This window comes from Toxorhynchites rutilus, chromosome 2 (assembly GCF_029784135.1).
Source record: "Toxorhynchites rutilus septentrionalis strain SRP chromosome 2, ASM2978413v1, whole genome shotgun sequence".
Taxonomy (NCBI): domain Eukaryota; kingdom Metazoa; phylum Arthropoda; class Insecta; order Diptera; family Culicidae; genus Toxorhynchites; species Toxorhynchites rutilus.
The window spans coordinates 231,049,839-231,064,197 of record NC_073745.1 but is presented as its reverse complement, the minus strand read 5'-3'; positions in this window follow the sequence as shown (position 1 = coordinate 231,064,197).

The following is a 14,359-nucleotide window of genomic DNA, read 5'->3' as shown; positions in this document are numbered from 1 at the left end:
AATTTTTTTCTTTAATTTTGTGCATGAAAAGTTGATAATTCTTGGATCTGTGCTCCATGATATTCGAGTAATGGACACCCCTTGGTGTAGTCCTACGTCTCTCCGGTTATGTCTCGGGCATGACCCACCCGTCTTTTTTCTCACCGAAATGTGTTACCCCACAGATTTCAAAACCGCAAGTCGGGGGCGTTTTGGTTCACACCGAAATGTGTGCGATGCGATGCGATGCGATGCGATGCGATGCGATGCGATGCGATGCGATGCGATGCGATGCGATGCGATGCGATGCGATGCGATGCGATGCGATCTCCAAACAATTACCGGAATATGGTATGGGCATCCAGGAGACCTCATTCAGTTGTACAAAACAACGATATTATCAGTGTTAGAATATGGCAGTTTTTGCTTCCGATCAGCTGCCAGGATTCATATTCTCAAGCTGGAGAGAATACAATATCGTTGCTTGCGTATAGCCATGGGGTGTTTGCATTTGACTCTTCGTTTCACAGAATTATCCTACAGATTTCTCATCCGTTGCAAGATCATGAATCCATTGGTGATTGATAACTTCGAAAATCTACTCCAACTGACTCCTCAGTCAAGTTTTATGTCTTTATACCATGAGTACCTTACCCACGACCCTTCACCAGGCATCTCCAACCAAGTTTGCTTCCCTTACTGCTGCAATTCCTCTGTCATTTTTGATCTGTCCATGCGACAAAAAATCCATGGAATCCCAGATCACCTACGCTCCGATTCTATTCCGCCGATATTTTCGGCAGAATATGGGAAAGTTGGATCTGATAAAATGTTCTTTACTGACGGTTCATTCATAAACGGGTCCACTGGCTTCGGCATCTTCAATTAAAATTCCAGTGCCTCTTTCAAACTCAAAGATCCTTGTTCCGTGTATGTCGCTGAACTGGGTGCGATATATTACGCATTAGGGATCATTGAAACATTGCACATCGACCACTATTTTATTTTTTCAGACAGTCTCAGCTCAATAGAGGCAATCCGCTCAATGAAAGTTGATAAACGCTCATCTTATTTCCTAACAAGAATAAGACAACTATTGAGTGTTTTGGTCGAAAAATTATTCAAGATTACCTTAGCATGGGTTCCCTCTCACTGCTCGATTCCGGGGAATGAGAAAGCGGACTCGCTAGCTAAGGTGGGCGCTTTAGAAGGCACACTTTTTGAAAGGCAAATTGCTTATAATGAATTTTTCCACATTCCTCGTCAGGACACACTCGTTAGTTGGCAGCGCATGTGGAGTGGTGATTAGTTCGGTCGTTGGTTACACACGATTATTCCTAAGGTCTCGACGAGTGCATGGTTCAAGGGATTGAATGTAGGTCGTGATTTCATTCGCGTGATATCTCGGCTTATGTCCAATCACTACAACCTAAACGCGCATCTCTATCGCATTGGGCTCGCAGCAAACAATCTTTGTGAGTGTGCGATGGCTACCACGACATCGAGCATGTTGTCTGGTCGTGTATCCGGTTCCATGCTGCTCGCTCTCAGCTCTCTAAAGCACTGAGAGCACAAGGCAGACAATCGGATATCCCCGTTCGGGATATCTTAGGTAGCCGGGATCCTGATCTTCTGCTTCATCTATACCTGTTCCTCAGAAACGCCGATGTCAACGTTTAATGATGTTTCCTTCGTTGTGTCCCCGTTTCATATCCCTCCTATCCGATCGATAAACTTTTACTTAGTCGCGGCAATACATACACACACTCTTTACAGATGCACGGGCCGAAGGTTGTGCAGTCCACTGATCATTCAACAAGAGCCAAAGGTTGTACCGCTCATGACAAGTCTACACGAGCTGATGATTGCGCCGGCTAGTGACCATTCTATCCTGGATTCCTCGAGTCGAGAAAGACGCACCACGCTAGATATGGGGTACAGACTAGGGGGCGTTGCTGATTAATGGTCAGCTGCATCCCAATAGGAAGTATCCCGTGTCGGGCACACGTACAGAGCATCGAAGACTGCAACATGCCAATTATGAGAACACTTCGGTTACATATTACTAACATAGTTGTAAGACAAGAATTATCAAAATATTGGACTCCCGGCCCCGTCAGGCTAACGCCACATGTGCCTTAATAAAATATATATTTTGGGAAAAAAAAAACTAAAATGTTTCCGGCTTTTTCAAAAATTTGGTTGGCATCTCGGATTATGAGTCACATTCTAGATACTCACGTATCATCGAGCCTCACAAGATTATCATCGTTAGTTATGTTCCTTCACTGTTTGCATTCTGGATAAAAAACGATTGTTCTCTTTCCTGATGCCCAAAATTTTCCGTCTGAATACATAGATACCATCAAAGTTCTTCAATGCATTGGTTAACGAAAATTGTACAATCTTCTCGAATTGAACCATCCATATATTCAAAGACAGAACCATCCATAGAATATTAACAGAATAACAGTTTGCAGAGTAGAGACATTATTGCAATATTCAATTCACTTTATTAACTCTAATATAACTGTGAACGCATCGGGTCATGCTTTGAGAAGCATCAGAGATGGTTCCGTATTTTATTCCTCCCTGAACATTGGAGATGAACAGAGGAGATGACTAAATGAAACTCATTCGTCCATATGGGTGCAAAAAAAGAACATACTCAAGGATAAACCCATTCAGCTTGCTGTAACGGACATGTTTAGTTGATGACCAAGTTCAATTAGATTAGCATGTTGTCAACAACAAAAAAATAAAGCTATCAAAGCAACAAAATAAAATATAATGATAGCTCGCAGCGGAAGGCTGAGTTTCAAGTACACTTTATTAATATGCTGCGCTACCTAACACAGAGTTCGCACCTTTCTGTACGTAACTTCGTTATCGCCCGCAGAGAGAACGTTATTATTATTGCAAGTGAGCGGATGAAGATGACCCATTCAGTTTTGAAGTATGAAGAGGCTGATAGTATATGAAACCGTTGCACAATGTATCAGGGAACTGATTCTGTGGAAATATTCACACTGGTGATAATTTCATTGAGTATGTTATTTTTATTCGTCTTGAAGCTTGTAGTACGTTTTTAGAAGGAACGATGAAACACAAAACTTTTAGAGCATAAAATAAGGCGTTAACAAGTGAAACAGACATTGGCGTTGATGAGTTCCATGGATTTTCTAAAATTTTGGGCGAAAGAATTAGTTTGGTGCGCGTAGGAGCCCTCTAAAAGTCAGTTCAGATAAATTTCCGCTGGCGGGAAATTCATCCTAACAGCCATTCCATGCCAAACCGATATAGTGGTTCTCAGATTTCCATGAAAAGTGGTAGTTTTGTTCTTTGTTGCGGGTGTCCATTTCCATTTTAGGGAGGTCCGAAAAAATAATGTTTTCGCCTTTTTGCAAAAAATGCCTTTTTTCAAAAATACATAAGTTTCGAACCACTGGACCGATTCAGATGATTTTTCGGACCATTGGTTAACTTTTAAAAATCATAACTTAAAAACGAAAAAAAACGCCTCTCTGGTTTTGAGATATGTTATGTGAAAAAACCTCAGCTCTATAAAAAAATATAGCGCCTTTGGTCCCGAGACCATGAAAACTATAAAAAAATAAATGCAATCAATAATAACGAAAACATGTTTCGAATTTTCTGCAACTTTAAGACCAGCTAGTTGGCTTTAATTTAATATACTGAACATCTGAATTGGTCCAGTGATTCGAAAGTTATGAATTTAAAAAAAAAAACCGTTTTTGGCAAAAATGCGAAAAAATTGATTTTTTGGACCAACCTAGAATGGAAATGGTCACCCTTACAAAAAAAATAATGCGGGTCTAATAATTTGCAATAAAGAACAAAACTACCACTTTTGACGAAAATCTGAGAACCACTATATCAGTTGGGCATGGAATGGCTGTTAAGAATTGTACAGCCAATTTAGTAGCAGATTTTTAAAAATTCAAACAAAAAATGCCGAAATGGTGGCTGTTTGTTTTTTTTTTGTAGCAAAAGTTGTCTTGATTAGTAATTAGCCAAGCCAGACCCATTCGTCGAGTAGATACGGAGTCGAAGTATACGGATAACGGATATCATTGCATCTGTTTTCACGACAATTTCTACCTCAGCGGCAAAGCACACAAAGTGACTGAACGTGTTCGAAATAATGCTTCGAATGTTGGAGAATATACTCACAAACACAGTATTGGTTTGCATTTTCGTTTACTTCTACTTGACAATAAGAAAGCCAAAATTCTGGTTGACCTTTTGACAACTCGAACGCCACAATTCAGTAGGATCGTCGTAGAGCTGTGTAACTGTGTAGTCGCATATAGGGGAACCGTGGGTAAGACGGACAGTGGGGATATAATGGACAGGTGGTTGATTTGTATAGTTGCATTATGAATTTCAAATTTCTTTTGATAGGAACCCCTTCCACATGCTATTCTATAATATTCAAATAATCCTATGGCAATGAATACTGATGAATAGTGGAATAGGGAACAAAAACCGGAAATCAAACATGATTCCGCGTGTGGATGTAATTTTTCCGACTTCGACATTAAGCATTTTGAGTGATTTAATTCGCTGATGTTTATATTTCGGTGTGTGTGTTGACAAAGAAGCGATATTAGGTATGTAAGGAAAAGTAAATTCTTTCGTAAGTAGTAAATTTGAATTATTGAAATAATTACACTGATGGGGTTGAAATGGACAGTCACATCCATAATCACATCCAATGCATGATGGAAAGTGAAGGGAAGAATATTCAACTCTTTTTGTATATTGCTTTCTCTTTTTGTTCTATTTCAGTTACTGGACAAACAAACACTGAGAGAGAGCGAAATTATTCCTCTCGCGAGCGATATACGCTTCGTATATTATTAACCTAGGGGTGGGCAAAACGGTTCATTTCAGTAAGCGGCTCAGAATTGCTCGTTCATTGAAACGATCCGGCTCATTTAAGCGGATCTTTTTTGAACCGCGGCTCTTTTTGAGCCGAGACTCTTTTGAACCACGGCTCTTTTTTGAGCCGAGACTCTTTCCAAAAGCGGCTCTTTTTGAACCACTCCTTTTTTCTAACCTAGACTCTCTCAAAAAGCGGCTATTTTTCGAACCGTGGCTTTTTTTTTGAGCCGAGAATCTTTCCAAAAGCAACTCTTTTTTGAACCGTGGATCGTACGCTCTTTCTGATGAACTGGCTCAAATGAGCGGCTCGTGAGCGCTCGCCCATCTCTATATTAACCTGTCCATATCCCTCCACTACATGTCCATTATATCCGCATCGATAAAAATGTTCTACTTTTCGGCTTGTTTTAATTCCAGTAAAAAACATGGAAAAACAAATTTTTAGAAAACTTTTGGCCAATTATTTCGAAAACCAGTATATTGTAAGAAACTGTTTTTAAGTTTTAGAAAATATGAGTTTCCATAGATATAATTGACGTTCTTCTTAACATGGCCGTCTTACCCCCATTTCCCCTACCCGCGACTCAACGGATTGTTTTCTTTTTTGAAGTTCGCAACAGAGAAAGTAAAGTTGAATATAGGAATCCAGTTATATTGCAGTTGCTAAAGTTTGAACACTAAAAAATCCGAGCACACGAAAGTTGTTCAAAATTTCGTTTTACGTTAAGAGTGTACAGAGTCACAGTTGGCATTTGTCGTTGAACTTATTCTGTCTATTTGTTTTCATCATGGCGTCGTCGGAGCAAGCGCGAACTATTCATTCGTGATTTTGCTGAATTGCTGAACTATCCAGGATGTGTGATAGCCTGAAATGATTTGGACAATAAGCGTTTTCGAACAAATTACTGGACAAAAATTGTGTGTTTCGTTCGATGGGTTATTGTGAGAGGAGAGTTTAAAACAATGATCTTACAATAATCTAACCCAATAATGTACACCAGATACATGAAAAATGGAAAAAATTAAAACAAAAACGCATAATTTTTCCTCAATAAGATTTTCGCGTTCAAATTTCATCGTGGTCAACCTTTAGTTCTAGTAGAGTCAGTCCACACTTGTGCTCCAACTCAGGCTATTAGCATAGTTGTTTGAATCAAATCTACAGTACGTTAAACTTGATGTCGGAATGAGTGCTTATTCGCGATACACATTCTTATATTTTTTGTCGTGGTCTGCATATCGTATTTTCGATTTTCATATGGCCGAAGTTTCAGATATCAGTTAATTCTAGGATGCCCCAGAGCAGTGCTTTTTTTTCCAAATCGAATTACTGGCTTTCTGTAGGTTCAGTTCTTATTCAGTACAGAGTTTTAATTCATAAAATAAAATCTAGATGGACATGGCTGCTTATACGGCACAAAATTCTTATATTTGTGGAATTTAGTAATCGACAAACTCGAGCAACTCAAAGTGATGAAAGCCTATCATGTATAACTGTTTCAGTGTCGTGAATCGTCCCATAAAAAATATTGTATGTTTGGTGGTTGTCGGAAATATAAATAATGCGTAAAACAAGCCCTCTCCATGATAGCACATTGTTGCAACATGATAACGCGTCAGTGACAATACACGATAAACAGATGACCAAAACTTTACAAATGACACATCAATTTAATAATTTAAATGTCGCACATCTTGACTGTTCGACAAAGCAAAATATTTCTTAGGAATGTCTAACAAAAAATAAGATCACTTTTTTGTTGACGAACAAATAACACTTGTACCAAAACTGGTTTGGAACAAGAGCTCTCAAATCCAGGCATTATGACATTCTGGGGTATAGTAGTAGGGGTATTGATGTGTTATTCAATTTGTTGATGATATATTAGGCTGTCAAAAAAGTCCTGCGGTATTTCCGCGAGGTGTCGTTGTAAGCGCGTAGTTCTAGTTGTGTTCATTGTATCGAGTCATACTATAGCTTGTTGGAAAGGTATTTTTACCTTTTACTATAATATAGTCCTTGACAGTGTTTTGTTTGGTTAAGTCGTTCGTGAGTTATAGTGTCGCAAATATGGAGCAAAATAAAGAGAAAATCCGACATATTTTACAGTACTACTATGACAAAGGCAAAAATGCATTTCAAGCTGCCAATAAAATTTGTGCAGTTAATGGACCCGATACAGTTTCCATTTCCACCGCACAACGATGGTTTCAACGTTTTCGTTCTGGTGTAGAGATCGTCGAAGATGCGCCACGCTCCGGAAGGCCTGTCGTCGAAAAATGCGACAAAATCGCTGAATTAGCCGAGAAAGACCGGCATAGTAGCAGCCGTAGCATCGGCCAAGAGCTGGGGATAAGTCATCAAACCGTTATTAACCATTTGAAGAAGCTTGGATTCACAAAGAAGCTCGATGTATGGGTGCCACAAACGTTGACGCAAAAAAACATCTTTGACCGTATCGACGCATGTGAATCGCTGCTGAATCGCAACAAAATCGACCCGTTTCTGAAGCGGATGGTGACTGGAGATGAAAAGTGGGTCACTTACGACAACGTGAAGCGCAAACGGTCGTGGTCGAAGCCCGCTGAAGCGGCTCAGACGGTGGCCAAGCCCTCATTAACGGCCAGGAAGGTTCTGCTGTGTGTTTGGTGGGATTGTCAAGGAATAATCTATTATGAGCTGCTTCCCTATGGCCAAACGCTCAATTCGGACCTGTACTGCCAACAACTGGACCGCTTGAAGGTAGCACTCATGAAGAAGAGGCCATCTTTGATAAACAGAGGCCGCATTGTCTTCCATCAGGACAACGCCAGGCCACACACTTCTTTGGTGACGCGCCAGAAGCTCCGGGAGCTCGGATTCTTTTGCATCCGCCGTATAGTCCGGACCTTGCACAAAGTGACTACCACCTGTTTTTTGTCCATGGCGAACGAGCTAGGTAGTCAGAAGTTAGCCACAAAAGAGGTCTGTGAAAATTGGCTATCCGAGTTTTTTGCCAATAAGGAAGCGAGCTTCTATAACAGGGGTATTATGAAGTTGGCATCTCGTTGGGAACAAGTCATCGAACAAAACGGCGCATATTTGACTTAAAACAGATGATTGTAACTAATTTTATGAACAAATGAAAATTCAAAAAAAAATACCGCAGGACTTTTTTGACAGCCTAATATCATCAGCAATCTGACATGCATCGATATACAGTCAATCGCAAAATTGGGTGTACACCCCATGTTAGTTTGTTATTTTTGAGTTTATTGGGGTTAAAAAGCAAATAATTAAAAATGACTTATATTCATCGTAAAATCCATCCATCGTATATTGTCAATATATGGCAACATTTAAACATATCTTGTGTTGTACTTATCGCATCGGGTCATACTATACGGCTATTTAAAGACGACAATCTTTGCTACAAGTGTCATTTTGACAGTGTTGTAATAGTCCTTTTCACTCTCAAGTTATAGCGTGTCAAAGATGGAGTTCACCAAGCAAGAAATTCGCCATACTTTACGTTTTTATTATCTGCGAGGTTAAACTGCAACGTTTATGGACACGAGACTGTAACGATTCGCACAGCACAGCGTTGGTTTGATTGATTTCGTTCTGGTGTAGTGGCTGTCGAAGAAACACCCCGTACTGGTAGGCCAATCGTCGTGGAAACCGATAAAATCGTTGAAATCATCCAAGAAGACCGGCATGTGAGCACTCGCTCGATTGGCCAAGAACTGGGTATAGACCATAAAACCGTTTGGAACCATTTGCAGAAGATTGGATCCAAAAAAAGCTGGATGTATGGGTGCCACACGAGTTGACACAAAAAAATCTTTTAGATCGAATTAACGCCTGCGATGCACTGTTGAAACGGAACGAACTCGACCCATTTTTGAAAAAGATGGAGACTGGTGATGAAAAGTGGATCACGTACGACAACCTAAAGCGAAAAAAGTCGTGGTCGAAGCGCGGTGAGCCGGCCCAAACCATCGCCAAGCCCGGATTGACAACCAGGAAGGTTTTGCTGTGTGTTTGGTGGGATTGGAAGCGAATCATCCACTATGAGCTGCTCAACTATGGCCAGATCCTCAACTCGGTTCTCTACTGTGAGCAGCTTGACTGTTTGAAGCAGGCAATTGACCAGAAGCGGCCAGAAATGATCAATAGGAATGGTGTTGTTTTTCACCAGGACAACGCTCGGCCTCACACATCTTTGATGACCCGCCAGAAGCTACGGGAGCTCGGATGGAATGTTCTATTGCACCCACCATATAGTTCGGACCTGGCTCCAAGTGATCGAGTTCGAGTATCATCTATTCCGGCCCATGCAAAACGCTCTTGGTGATACTAAGTTGGTCTCAAAACAGGCTTGCGAAAACTGGCTGTCTGATTTTTTTGTAAATAAGGAGGGGGGGGGGGTTATAAGGAGGGGATAAATGAAGTTGCCTTCTAAATGGCAACAAGTTTGCGAACAAAACGACGCATATTTGACTTAAATTAGATAGTTTTAAGTATGTTAAATAAAGCGTCAAATTTTGATCAGAAATACGACATTTCTTTTTCCTCAACCCTATATGATCATGGTTTGTCCGCTTTTGAATGCTCTAATTCAGCGCACCTGTGTCAAATGGGATAATCGGGAAATAGTTAGAACAGTTTCGAATACTCCAAAATCGCTTATGAAAATGAAGCAATTTTTGAATTTAAATGTTTCACGGGAGGCAATTCGTCAAATTTTAGTAAGAAATCCTTATATAAAGAGGGCTAAAAAGGTTACAGCTCCTGATCTTACACCATCTCACATCGAAAGACATCTGAGTTTTGCCAAAGCTAACATGAATCAATAGTGGGACATGGTATGTCACGACAAAGAACGTAGAGATACGCATTTTTTTTTTTTTAATTTGTTGGTTTATCATTTCGGATATTATTTGCGAATACTTCGAAATTTCATAAATAACTCTTTAGTAAAAAGTTCCGGGGACCCCGAAACGGTTTAATGGCTTGCGTGGTTTTGTAGAATCATGTCGAGAAGCAACGATTCTTTCTTGCCTTTGCGAGAACAATACACTAATTGGTCATATGTCGCAATTTGTTTCTTTATATCAATGCACTGAGTAACTTAAAAATAAGCGACCTTTGTTGTTTCGGGCACAGAAACATTCTGAGAATTTTCATCAGAGGAGATGCAATACTTATACGCTAGCGACAGCTTACTTACTATGCAAGGGTGGAGTTTACTTTGCAAATATTTTCTTTTCGCTATCCCTCTTCGTTGTTTCTATTCTAGCGGCTACATAAGTTGCCCGTTATTGACAGCTCTGTTCGGGAAAGCACGCAAATAGACAGAACAAATGTTTGGGGAAATGGGAATGCATCCAATTTGCATCAATTTAAACAATATATAGACTATGGGATTGTAATGTATAGCATATAAAACAAATCTTAGAATCCGGTTCTATTGGTCTGCAAATCGTTCAAATCCGTTCGCAGCAAATAACTATTTTTTAACGTTAACTTTATTTCATAAAAACGTGACCTGTTTTCGGATTTGACACCCTTGATGTAAGTCGTAGTCCTACGTCAAAAAGTTCGATTTGTATAGTCCTTATGGTTTCAACGGGTACTGGTGTGATTTACGAAATGTATTTTTCAATCAGGAATTCTGGTGGAGGCTCGTGCATGGTTTGGGCGGGATTCTGTGCAACCGAAAAGCTCAAGATAGCTTTCACATCATTCAAAGATTACATACATGTTCTGAAATCCTCCCTCCTACAGTTTTTGCATGGATATCGTCACAAAAAATCACATTCCAGCAAAACAATGCTACTTCCCATACCAGCAAGGAATCTGAACAATGGATTAAGGACCAAAAACATATATTTTTTGGACTGACTGGTTCGCTCTCCAGACTTGAATCTCGTTGAACATTTTAGAGGGATCCTTGTACGCAGAATCTACACTGAAGCAAAGCGGTACACCACGATTGAAGAGCTCAAGGTCGCAATTTTGGAAAAATGGAAAAATATCAAGAAATTTTGAAGAAGCCATTTTGAAGCAAACGAGCATAAAATTTCGACAACAGTGTAGTCATTTGATACATTATTACACCAGCAGCTCACACATATAAAAAAGATACATTTCATGAAAGAGGCAAAAAGTTATGAGGTAAAAAGAGTTTTGCGATGTTTTGATCTAATTTTTTCAGTTTTGGAGATGACAATTTACTTACCTAAAATAACTGGAAAGTACGAAACTACACTGTCAAGGAAACCTTCATTCTATAGTAGATGATAGTGCGTATTCGTTTTTGTGAAAAAGTTCAAGAGCCTTTTTTTAAAAATTCGATTAGTTCAAACATTACATGCGGGGCAAAGGTGCGCAGTGGCTGTGGAGTAAATGCTCGCATGTTTTCAACAATTTTTTTAACGGGACCCACAAGAAGAAAACCGATTTGAAGAAATGCACTCCAGAAATGCTCAAATGGCCCGACAGAGGCTTCGGGAGGGAGTCTCGAAGTGTTGGATTGCGGCAGACCTCGGTATTTCTGAATCAACTCTGAGGAAGAGGCTCATATCAGAAAGTGATTTATGATTTGAATCTTCATTTATTCACAATTCTACTTCTGCTGGAATGTGTCAGCGAGCACCGAGTGCGGTTCAGATAGGTATTTATGAGTGGGCAGTCTGAGGATCTGCAGGCCACTGGACAAAGTTTTCTACGGTATGACTCTCAAAGATTTACGGCGCATGGCGTTCGATTTTTTGAAAGCCAACAACACAACAATTCATGCTGGAGGAATTCAACAAAGTTGCAAAACTAGCAGGAAAAGATTGGGCTTCTAGCTTCATGTGGATCCACCGTCTGTCTCTTCGAACCCCACAACAGCGCAACGAAGCAACAGCGCTCCAAGGCAAAGCGTCGGAATCCTCAGAACCGAAATCCAAGCTGAGGAATAAAAATAAACATTTGCTTAAAAATAATTCAAAATGAATTTCAAATGAAAAATGTTTTTATTCAATTCAATAACGGTTATGTCCCGTTTATGTTTATGTTTGCACAATGAACATGTTTTTTTTTCAACAATGAGTTTCAAATAAATCAAGTGAAGGTAACTATGTATTGATAAACTTGATCTATATAAATCAAAATGAGTTGGTGTCCGTTCCTCACGATTTAACTCAAGAACGGAGCCACGGATTAAAACAGTCAGTTTCAGAATTGATGCGTCTTAGTCTGCATCAGGTTTAGATGTCAAAAAAGAAATTAGATAATAATGTCTATGGGAACTTGAGTGTTCGAAATGATTTATATCAATATATCAATTGTGGGTGGGACGAAGTTCGCTGGGTCAGCTAGTATGTTAATAAAAACGAATTCTGTTTCAAATGTTGGACATTTTCGGATATCTTATATTGTCAGTCTCCTTCCTACCAAATATTTCCACGTGGTTTGTTCGACTATAACACCCCTCCTTCCCCACCCATAAAAAAAAACACAGAACATCCCCCTCCTGCCTACTGGACGGTGCCTCCACTATCTAGTAATGATGCTTCTCCCGCTTCTGATGATAAAGCATTTATTTTTGGTATAAGTTATCTCAGAAGTTCAATTCAATAAGTGCGCACCTTTGCCCCGCATTACTCTAAATAGTATACCAACAGGAATTTTCCAGGTTATTAGACCAAAATGACAAGGTTGTCAATTATTGACATGTAAATCAGGCAATAGTTTTGAATTTTTCATTGGTAATACTTATGAATTTTAAAATGCTCTTATATAAAATGACCAGATGGTCAGATGCAGTCTTCCGAAAAACACTTACACATGTCCACGCGATGTGAAAATTCCATGTTTTTGTTTGAATTCGAACATGATTTTCGCTAGTGTTGAATGTCTATCCCAAACACGAACAATGATACACAAACCTAAACATGTGAAAACAAACACGATGTTTATAATTCAAGAACATCATGTACAAACATATCACCCGATGTCGCAGTATTCATTGCTTTCGTTTGTTTTCATGCAAGGAAAGAAATTATTCATCCCAAAACATTTCTTCGTAGAATACTTTTTCACAGAAACGAACTTGAAATTTAGCTCGCATTTCAAAGATTGCACGAACTGAGAGGCTATGAGTTCATGCACATTTTGCAAGTCTGATAAAATAATCCTTGGTTTCGTGCAAAGAAAAAATTCTCTGAATAGAAAGAATCTTTCTATGAGATTTTTGTTGCGTGCATGTTGGCAATTAAATTCTGGGGAGCCGACTGCACAGCGGGCGACGTCGTACAAATGCTGACCAAAAAAATAAATACCCAAAAATTAGTTTTAGATGCAACCTTCAGCGGCACACAGCAGAACCAGCAGAGAAATTTCAGCGGCTAAAACACACCATTAATTTCTCGATGTTATCTCAAACTGAATGAAGGAAAAAAAACTCAAAGCTACACTTAGCGTAAGAACACACTGGACGGCTCTCCCGCGCGGATTTTGCAATGACAGATCGCCGCGGGGCCTCGATAATGAAATGTGAATGAGATAAAACACATAAGGCGGGGCGGGTGTGTGCGGTTCCAATATCACTGTTGTAAGGTTCCTCATACGCTGCGGTGGGTCGATGGAGAAGATGCGCCGCAACGGTTTTGTGGGAGTATTAGTGTTTATGCGCTTTTGATAGGTGTAAATAAAGCAAGGCAATAAGAAATGTACTCTCAGGTGAGCCAATACGTGAAAATCATTCTGCGGTCATGTAGCTGCGGATACTCGAATTCCATCCAAATTGTCGAGAAATGCAATATTTTAGACGTTTGTGATCAACTTCTCCCTCCCTCTTGCTCAGGTAAACATCCCCTCTTCCGTTTTCCACCATTCTGTCTTTATATACCGCATCTCTCATCCGCTTACTATCCAAACAGTTGTACCTTGTATCATAGACTCGTCTTGCATCCGTCTAAAATATAATAAGCCGAGAGCCGCTTAATGTGTTTTACTTCAAGTTCCTGCTGCGACTTGTCATTGCGAAAATCGCGCGGGTGAGCCGTCTAGTGTGTTTCCACGCTTACACTGCACTACATATGCTATGTGTGCATGCGATTGCATCATCCTTTCTTCTCCTCTTCTTCGCTCGTTTTATAGCTCGGGTCGCGTTCGTCTCGAACAAGCAGTATTGGTCATTTGTATTCAAAGATCCAGCTGAAATTGTTGCTCCCGTGGTCGAGTGGTTAGCGTCACGCCTAACATGTCACTGCTGAATAATTCTGGTACTTTATATTCGATTAAAATTATAGGAATACTGTAATCAAAATTTGTTGTGGGTAACTAAACATCTCCGCCACGCTCTATTCAATTTTAGTATTTGTTCAGATAGCTAATAATAGCGAATGTTACATGAATTCAATATATAAATTGATGCGTGCACTAAATAATGATATCAAATGTGAAAAACTCTGATATCAATCGATGTTTATTTTGTTC